Source organism: Oratosquilla oratoria, chromosome 35 (assembly GCF_046742065.1).
Source record: "Oratosquilla oratoria isolate Oo_2021 chromosome 35, ASM4674206v1, whole genome shotgun sequence".
Taxonomy (NCBI): domain Eukaryota; kingdom Metazoa; phylum Arthropoda; class Malacostraca; order Stomatopoda; family Squillidae; genus Oratosquilla; species Oratosquilla oratoria.
The window spans coordinates 10,613,983-10,623,982 of record NC_134811.1 but is presented as its reverse complement, the minus strand read 5'-3'; positions in this window follow the sequence as shown (position 1 = coordinate 10,623,982).

Below are 10,000 nucleotides of genomic sequence, written 5' to 3'. Positions count from 1 at the left end.
ATTCGTGTACTCTCGTCCTACCCATTAATGAACTTAGTTTTCTCTGTGAGTTGCTTTATGTTGGCATATTCCTACAGAATATTGATATCACCTTTTTCTTCCTTCTTCTAGTGTTGTCAATTCCAGTCTAGAAAAAGGGGGAGTTAAGGAAATATGTGAAATTGAACAAAAATCACAGGATTATAGTATAGTATTTTCATATAACCTGGTTTATTTTATTGTCATTATTACATAAATATGGGCTGGTCTTGAACCATGTCATTTTTCCATTATTGTTTTTTCACTGGATATGGGATAAAACGATGGTGATTGAAAAATCATATCTATTTTGCTCAAAAAGAGGTTTTGCAATGAATGCTCGTATATTTCTATTATAAAAATTATTAATATTTCATATTTGTGCTTCACCAAACTAAATAAGATATATATTCTTTATTATGTCACATAGAAAGTACTTGTTGATTCATTTCCTTACAAAAGAACGAAGTTAATTAATGAATGCCTGTGCATTTTTAGCATGGAAATTATTGCTATTTCACATTTTTGCATCATCAAATTAGATTAAAGCATGTATTCCTCATTATAACATCAATTACATGTTCATGATAAGTTTCCTTACAAAAATATTTCATGCAAATCAATCAAAACTCCTTCAATAGAATTGGAAGGTAATTACTAATCCTTCAAATTCTTTACAATAGTTTTTAAAAGAACAAATGTCATTTCATCTGGATATCTAAGGATGCTTTTCATTATTATCATTGATGCTGCTAGACCAGCGTTTCCCAATCTTTTCCGACCATAGTATCCCCTGTTCTCATGTCTAAGCAGTCCAGCACCCCTATCTTGTTATTAGAAGGATAAAAGAAAGTGAAGTGTACTGCTTGACGATTTATTTTCTTGATTCCTTAGAAATGAAACAAATTGACAATATTGTTTGTAGAAGAAATAAGAACACCCTACAAAAATGAAATAACATGGAAAAAGTCAAATATGCACAACTAGGTAATCAATGATACATATATCAATGTGATTTTTATGTGCATCATTTCCCAGCACCCCCTATAATCGATTTCAGCACCCCAGGTTGGGAAGTACTGTTCTAATCCATAGAATATGAATTTTGTGTTCACAATGCCAATATATTTTTGTTCGTTCACTTAACCCAGTGGTTCCCAAACTTTTTTTGTTGCGGAACCATTTGACATTATTTAAAAAAAAAAAAAAAAATGGAACCCAAAATAAAACATACTATATTGAAAAATGAATTTATTTTAAACAAACATACTTTATACTCAAAATAGTATGTTGTACATAATTTCCTTAAAACAAACTATACTGAAAAATGAATTTATTTTAAATAAACATACTTTTTACTCAAAAGAGTAAATTGTACAACATAATTTCCTTAAACATACTATACTTTGCATGTCTGGTGAACTTTAGCTTACAACCTACGGAACCCCTGGCCTAGCTTCACGGAACCCACTTTGGGAACCCCTGACTTAACCTATGTCTACTTCTTTGGGGAACTGGAAATATTTGTTTTCTGAAGGCAAACTTCCAACAACGCACGCACCGACCATCACTAACATGTTTGAACAAGTGGGGTACAGTTACCTATTGGGTATAAAAACAGGATTGGGCGGAAAATAACCAGTTTGGATTAAAGAATATATAATAATGTGTGGGATAAGAAAAATATGTATATCTGATCTTTACTAACCCCATGGAAACATACCCCCATGATGTAAAAGAAAATCACCTGCCTTTACCTAGGGGAGGGAGGTAGCGACAAGGGAGGGGGATACTACTGGAGTGGACTAGTATGGTCCTTCTGATTGTAATTATTTGTCACCCCAAATTGAGTTTTTTTGGGTAAGATGAAACCAAAGTATATAGATACCACGATTACCCTTAAATTTCATGCTTTAAGAAAAAAATAATAATAGGTAGATGAATAAAAATGAATAATCAGACAAACAAAAAAACAAAATATGCATGCATACGACAAATTTTATGAAACACATGAAATAAATTGTACAAAACTATACGAAACATAAAAACATCAACTGCTTTGATAAAGTAGAATTTTTCTTCATTCCCCAACTTTCTATATTTCACAAGACATCGGTTCATACAGATTCCGAATCAATATTTCATGTCCTTTGGACTTATTTAAACTTAGTCATGTCATTAGTTCCTTATCACAGCTGGATATTCTAGGCCAGGGGTGGGGCACCTTTTTTAAGTGTGGGTGCTAAAATCGGCCAAATCTTGATACAACATTTTCTCGCGTGCCAACGGAGTGAGTAAAGTCATAGGCCTTCATACGAATATGGCTCCTCTCCCTTCACCTCCTCAATCAACCGCCCAGCGCACCGTTTGGTTACCAATAGTCATACAAAAGAAGTAGGATTTTTTTTTTAGTTCTGGGTTTCATGTGACGAAAAAAAAATATTTAGTGGTCCAGTTCTTAAACGTGTGTTCTAAGCTGAGCTTAAGGTGCTGTGTTATTAATATTTTCACTATGGTGGTGTCGTAATCGAAATTGTACTGTTTTCGCTAGTTTGAGTTCCGCACTTTTCTCCGATTCCAAGTGATGACTTAACTTCTAACAACAGTCCAAACGGATAGGGCAAAGGTAGATAATTTGGTCTCAGCTACGCGCCTCCTGGCGTATGCACCTCAACCGCCATCTAATGCTACTCAAAGTCAGATTTATGTTTACTTGCCATGGGTATGTTCTATGCTAAATTGATCACGTGATGTGATGTACTGGATTGAGATCCCTGGTAAATGTAATCTTATGTGTTGCTAAAACTGCTACCTCTCATTTGAATGGTGTCTTAGTATTTTTTCCCTGTGGATCATACTACAATTTCGGGCGTTAAATTGCACTCGACATTGTTAGCTTTATCTATAATCTTTGTTAGAATTTTTCTATTTTCTTTAGTATCTTGGTAACATCCACAAACTTGTTGATATAGCCATAAATGTCTCCAGCGAGATATATTATGCATACAAGAACTATTACATGATCCAACAAGAGACTCAATTTTGAATAAGGAGAGTACAGAGGTTTAGACTTTGACCTGACATAAAGAACCAAATAGAAAACACAGGTGGCTGAGATGAAAATACGAAATCTGATTAAAAGGGGTAACGAGAATGGACCGGATAAGAATCGTTGATATTAAACGTGAATCGGGAAAAACCGCCATCTTTGAGATAAAGGAAGGAACAGATTAAGATGGTAAGGGCACATAATGAGAATGGAACAGGAAAGACTGTCTGAAAAGCTCTCACTGGAATGGATTCGACAAGGGAGAAGGCTAGACCGAGGGAAAGATGGATAGAAGGTGTCAGGGAAGCAGTCGGGAGCAGAGGAGAGACGGGAATTCTTAATGGATCGGAGACAATGGAGGAACTTTGCGGGGAGAGCATCGGTGACTGACAGGCCATCACCCAACAGGCGCTGAAAAAAGGTGAGAAAAAATGATCGTTATTACATTTACCATTATTACTATTATTTTCATTCTATCATTATTATTGTTGTTATTATTATAATTATTATTATTATTATCATTATTACTATCATTATTATTTCTGTTATTATTATTATTATTATTATTATTATTATTATTATTATTATTATTATTATTATTATTATTATTATTATTATTATTATTATTATTGTTGTTATTATTATTGTTATTATTATCTTCATCATTATTATTATTATTACTATCATCATCATCATCATCACTCACACACTCCACTCAATCCACTCACTCCATTGGTACTTGGGCTTCAAGTCCCATGACCTTCACCAAGCCTCTCCATCGATCCCTGTCGTCGACGATCTCCTGCCACTGCCCGGATTTTCCACAAGTTTTTCGACATCTTGGATAATGTTGTCATTCATATGTATCGTGGGTCTTTGTAGTGTTCTTTTTCCTACAGCTGTCCCGTTTAAAACTTGGTAAGGATTCTTTTCTTGATTCATTCTTGCCACATGTCCTGCCCATCGCAATCTTCTTCCTATCACTTCCTGTTTTATAAATGTTTGCTCTGCTATCCCCCTAATTTTTGCATCGGGACTTCGCCTCCATTGACCTAATTCAGTATCGTATCAGGTCCTAATGTTTTTCTTAATACTTCAGTTTCAAATACTTCTAATTTCCTCTTTCGTTCTTTGGTCTCAGGTCTTACACCCATATCTACTGGTTTTATGAAAATGCTGTGTACTCGTAATTTTGTTCGTCGTGTGATGTTTCTTTTTTTTTCATTACCGGTCCCAAGGCATGTCGGCTTCTTGATCCTGCTGCCATCCTCCTCGTCCACATCATTTCTAGATGTTAGCGTTATTATTTCTATTATTATTATTATTATTATTATTATTATTATTATTATTATTATTATTATTATTATTATTATTATTATTATTATTACCATCGTATGCATGAAGGTGATTTCTATGCCTTTTTCTTTTTGGCTACCCCCCGTGTAAGGGGTAAAAAGCCTTTGGCATATGTATGTATGTATGTATGTATGTATGTATTACCATCGTCATTATTATTGCCTTGACTTTGATTTGACTTTTCGTAGGAGGAAAATATAGAGTGGGGGATCCCTAGTCCAATGCGTCCCTTTTGGTAACCTTCTACTACATGCATTGGATCACGGTGGCAGCATTCTTCTTACCCCGGCACGGGTGGGGTGGGGTAGGGGTTGATCAGGAGCAGGTAGGGCCATAAAAGTGGTAAAGAACAAGTTCAAGGGTAGATCATAAGGGAGGAACAGCAATGGTACAAAACTACAATCATTACTTTAGGAGTAGAGGTTTTAAACTATAAACACATACGAATCATATGTGGTTCTGCTCCTTAAAAGCGTGCCCCCCCCAAAAAAAAAAAAAAATAGTGACTATATGCTACCATGCAGTCAAAGGGGTTAGGTTTTCTTTACCTACTCCTCTGAATCCCGTTTTGAGGTCTTTCAGCACTCTCCACGTCCCCATACCTAAAACGAGGGAGACAAAATCTCAAAGCAGGATTCGAAAGCAGGCTGAAGAGAAATCAACCGCTGCCTCACCACTTCTAAGTGGTGCCACATCAATACCCAGATGGGAGTCTACATCATCCAGGAATTTATATCGAAAGTGAGGAAACGACAAAGACTAACATATTCAGTCACTATCAATTTTCTCTCCCACTAACAATAATTTTATTCATCCAACTAAGAACCATAAGTCTTCTAGCGATGATGCATGAAGGTGATTGTAATCTCTGGAAGCCCTTAGTTACAACCCATATGGCAGGAGATGTAGGATCAGTGATCGCCCTGTGGTAAGATCAGGCAGTTATACAGCACAGCAGCGGTGTACATGACTGAGCACCCCTATTCAGGATCTGCTCTGTTCACCTCACCTGGGGAAAAAGCCAGAAAAGATGGTCTAAGCATAGCCTCCCTAAACTGATCCTGGCTGGGGAGCCACTGTCAGCAAGGTTGTCCATAACGCGGCACGAACATTGATAATCAAACAACAAGGAGGAAAAAACACTCCTCCCAAAACCATAGTCCCTCTTTTTCATTCCCGCCCCGACCGACAGCGAATCTCTGTTAAGGAGTGAAAAATTACTCACCCGAAACTCGAGAACAGTCTATGTGAGTAACACCAGAGCAATTGCCCACACTCCGTCGGCGTTATCAACAGGCCCACACACCACGCACCACGATCAACGACTGCAACCCCGATTCCATTAAGAAATATTGCATTATCCAAACTATCCAGCCCTGCTAATCATCAACTTGACCCACACCTAAACGAAGTGGACCCTGACTTGGATTACTCATAATTCTTGGTCCTGAAAGCTACTAACAGTATATCACTGACAAAGGAATGTCCCATGAAAGTATATGATGAATTTGAAGACAAATACAGGATGCACCGTAACATAAAAGAATCTCAATGATAGACCTAGGATCAGGAGGTCAGCATGACAAAGTCAAAACCTTAACAACCCTGGCAGATACCCCAGTACAAATATCAGTACGATACCACATAGATGATATAATAATGGAAAGAAGAGAAAGACAATCAAAATTGATTCGTATAGAGCGAAGAAAACCATCAACGATACAAAGATCAATATCCCCACGATAATAGTGACCTTCAAGCAATCACTCTTCCATCCTACCTGGCTCTAGGTTACTAATGATACAAAGATCTTAGATATATACAACCCACGCCCATACCGCTGTTTCGATTGGCAGCGTTATGTACACACTAGACAACGATGTAGCCGCTAAGAAGGCATATGCGTACATTGCACATACTCTGCACATGGTGCCCCACGCTCAAATCCAACCAAATGTACGAGGTCCAATCACGATCATCTTGCATCATCCTCAAACTATATAGTATGAAAAAAGTCATCTCAAAGAAGTTATCAGTTAAGAATCCCGAAAACGAGTACGATCCAAGGTGATCAGACTAGGAGTTACATACATGGAAGCACTGCGTACAGTTCGTCACACAAACCTCCCTCCCCCAAGTAGTTCTATCCAAACATCCACGCCAAGAGAGACCACCCACATGAAACAAAAAATCCCTACACAAAACCCTACAACCCCCTTACATGTGTCACTAGAATACCAAACTCATCCCCTGACCTCTCCATCTGAAGTGCAGACACCTCCTTTACAACTCCCACAACTCCTGTCCATCACAACTCTCACCACAAATCCATTCACCCTCTCATCTTACCTACTCCAACACGTACAACTCTTCCACTCCAAGGAAAGATCCAGATTTCCAGGAGAGACTATAGATGACGTAATGGAGTATCAACTACACTTCCCCACCCCAAAAGCGCCAATAAACCATTCACTCTTCAAACAATTGAATTAAGTCTCCCCATCTACAATACCCATCGGAGTACTCGCAGCCTCAAAACGAGAAATACAAACTGAAATCCATCCTACCCTTTTACCGAACTACATACTCCTAGACTTCCCAATACTCCCATCAGATCCAACCGAAATGAATGAGATATCAAGGTCAGACTCACCTTTTACTATATCCCTTCCTCTTAAAAAACGACACCTATGTACAATGAAAGACTCCCTGCAGTAGCAACCAACAAATCTTACACCAGTGCACGAACTAAAACAGCCACCATATCTCATTAAACCAAATAACGATGCAGTCCCTCATATATAGTGCTGCCGAGGACTCGCCCCAAATCGGGAAAACATAGTATCCCTCTTCAGCAATATAAACCTGACTACATTTATTTATAAGAAACACAACTAGACACACTCATCCCCCTCATATAAAAGGCAATACCATATACCTAATCCATCTTCTCTCTTCTAGAGCTAAACAATGAAGTACAGTATTCCTCGTCTGCCTAGATATCTCATCACTACCACTCACACTCCATTTCCTTCTCCAAGCCACTGCGGCTAATAGTTTTCCCACATCGTCCAATAATCATCTGCTCTTTTTCCTCACCTATCAAAAAAACATTACTTTAAGAACACTGTCTGACCTCTTTACCCCAATTAACTCCCAATATCTTCCACTAGGAAACTTCAATGCGAGACACCACTTTCGCGAGACACCACCGCAACCCCACGAAGATAACTAAAATCTCCCTACAAACAAACCACTCCTTATCACTATATAGCACAAACCGACCTACAGCCATTCACCTCCAAACAATGATCTATACATCTGTTGACCTATCTCTAAGCACACCAGATCTTATAGACGACAAGTGGAATCTGGAATACCATAGTGAAACTCAATTCAAGTGTAAAATGTGCCATCATTATTGCAAGGAATATGATGTTACCCAGTATCAATGAGTCCTTTTTTGGTTTACTAAAAACTATACTTTAACGTGATTCTCGAGCAAGCAATATAAGTCAATTTTTCTCTATACATGAAATATCCTGGAGTGCATATAAACTATCGTACTAAATTTGGAATTTCCGTTCAGGAATATGTAAGTTCTTATACAAGTACATAGACAAAGATGATAAATTAAAATGTCTCAAATATGAATTATCATTCTTAGGTTCATGACAGGTGAGCTGTAATATCAGTTCAGAAACTATAAACTTAGATGTGAGGGAAGTATTCAGTCTTTAATTTGAGAAAAGCTTCAAGACCTGACGGGATCTCAAAATGGATACTTAAGATTATGTATGAAACAATTAACGTATAAGATTCATAGTCTTATTGTCTCTTCATTAAAAGAAGGAATAGTGCCACAGGATTGGAAAAGGGCTAACGTGGTACTAATTCACAAAGGTGGAAGTAAGGAGACACCACTAAATATTTTGAAGAGATGAACTTTTTGAATGACAGTCAATTTGACGTTAGATCACTCGAAAGTAATTAGTGTGTTGCAAGAGAGGTAGGGCTGGATGACTGTATGTAATTAGATCTAGAAAAAAGGTTTCGATAAAGTACCTCACAGTCGTTTTATGTGGAAACTGGAGCATATTGGGGGACTAAGATGTAATGAGGGAATGTCAGGACGGAAGTTACTATCGGAGTCCCACAAGGATCAACATTGGCACCTGTAATTTTCTTAATTTATATAAAAGGCATGATGAAAGGGATGCCGAATTACACTAATGTATTTGCAAACGACGCAAAGACCAAGACGAGGATGGAAGGTGAATTTTGATAATCGTTACAAGAAAAATCTAGACAAATTTTACATTTGGGCTTAGGTTTGAAAAATAAAATTCAATATTAAGAAGTGGAAAGTACTGAAATGGGCAAAAGTATAAAGAAGTTCAAAATTATTTTCTCCATGGGAAATAAACAATTAAAAGAGGGGGAATGGTAAAGGATTTGAGAGTGCCAAAGATACATTATCTATGTACTTATCTCCCAAAAAGTACATTAGCAATATTTTTGGGGAGGCATAAATTATTGACGAACGTAAGAGCACATTACATTTCATAGACAGAAAAAAAATGGTAAAGGATTTGAGAGTGCACATTTCATTTCATAGACAGAAAAAAATTGCAAAAACTCATCAAGAACATGATCCATTCCAGACTGAAATATGCAGCAACGGTCTGTCCCCCACAAAAAGAAGCGTATAAGTGAGATTAAGAGAGTACAAGGAATATAAAACAAAATCATCCCTAGTTTAGCAAACAAACCATATAAAGAATGGTGAGACAAATTGGATCTCCCCTCACTATATATATAAAAAAACAATAATTCTAAAGAAGTATTAAAAAAGTGAATGAAATTGACCAGGAAAACATTTTTGTTTGGAAAGAGAGTGAAAAAAAAAGTGGCTGATGGATATCAAGAAGCATAGCTTTCCATACAGACATATCGACTTTAGAAATAATTCAATAGAGGAAATAGTCGAATAAAAAAACATGAAGCCAAGTTTGACAGATGAAAACACACACACACACACGCACACACACACGCACGCACACATACACACACACACACACACACACACACACACACACACACACACACACACACACACACACACACACACACACACACACACACTTAGGTGCAACGACACTCATTAACGGGTTAATCGAGATGGTTTTTGTCGCCCTGAAGGCATTTCTTCTCTACCGAACATACCCGCATCTGGAAGGGTTGTGAGACCAGTTTCTTAGTGTTGCGAGGATCCTATATTCCCAGGTATCTAAGGTTTTAGAATTGATTTCCCAACTGTCGGGAAAGCATTTTTGGCCGAACGCCATTACATTGTTACAATACACACTTGCATTAACATTACATGATGGATCTATTTGTTTTCAGTGACACAAAAGTCTGTCGTCAAATAAGGGGGGGGGAATGTAAGACCGGTAAGATATTCTGAGAAGTGGTGTTTTCCACAACCAAATAGAAGAGTTCGGCTTTTACAGCAACTAGTGCCCCAACTATAATGATTCGTCATGCTTGTATGGAAATGGAAATCTGTCAGTTTAA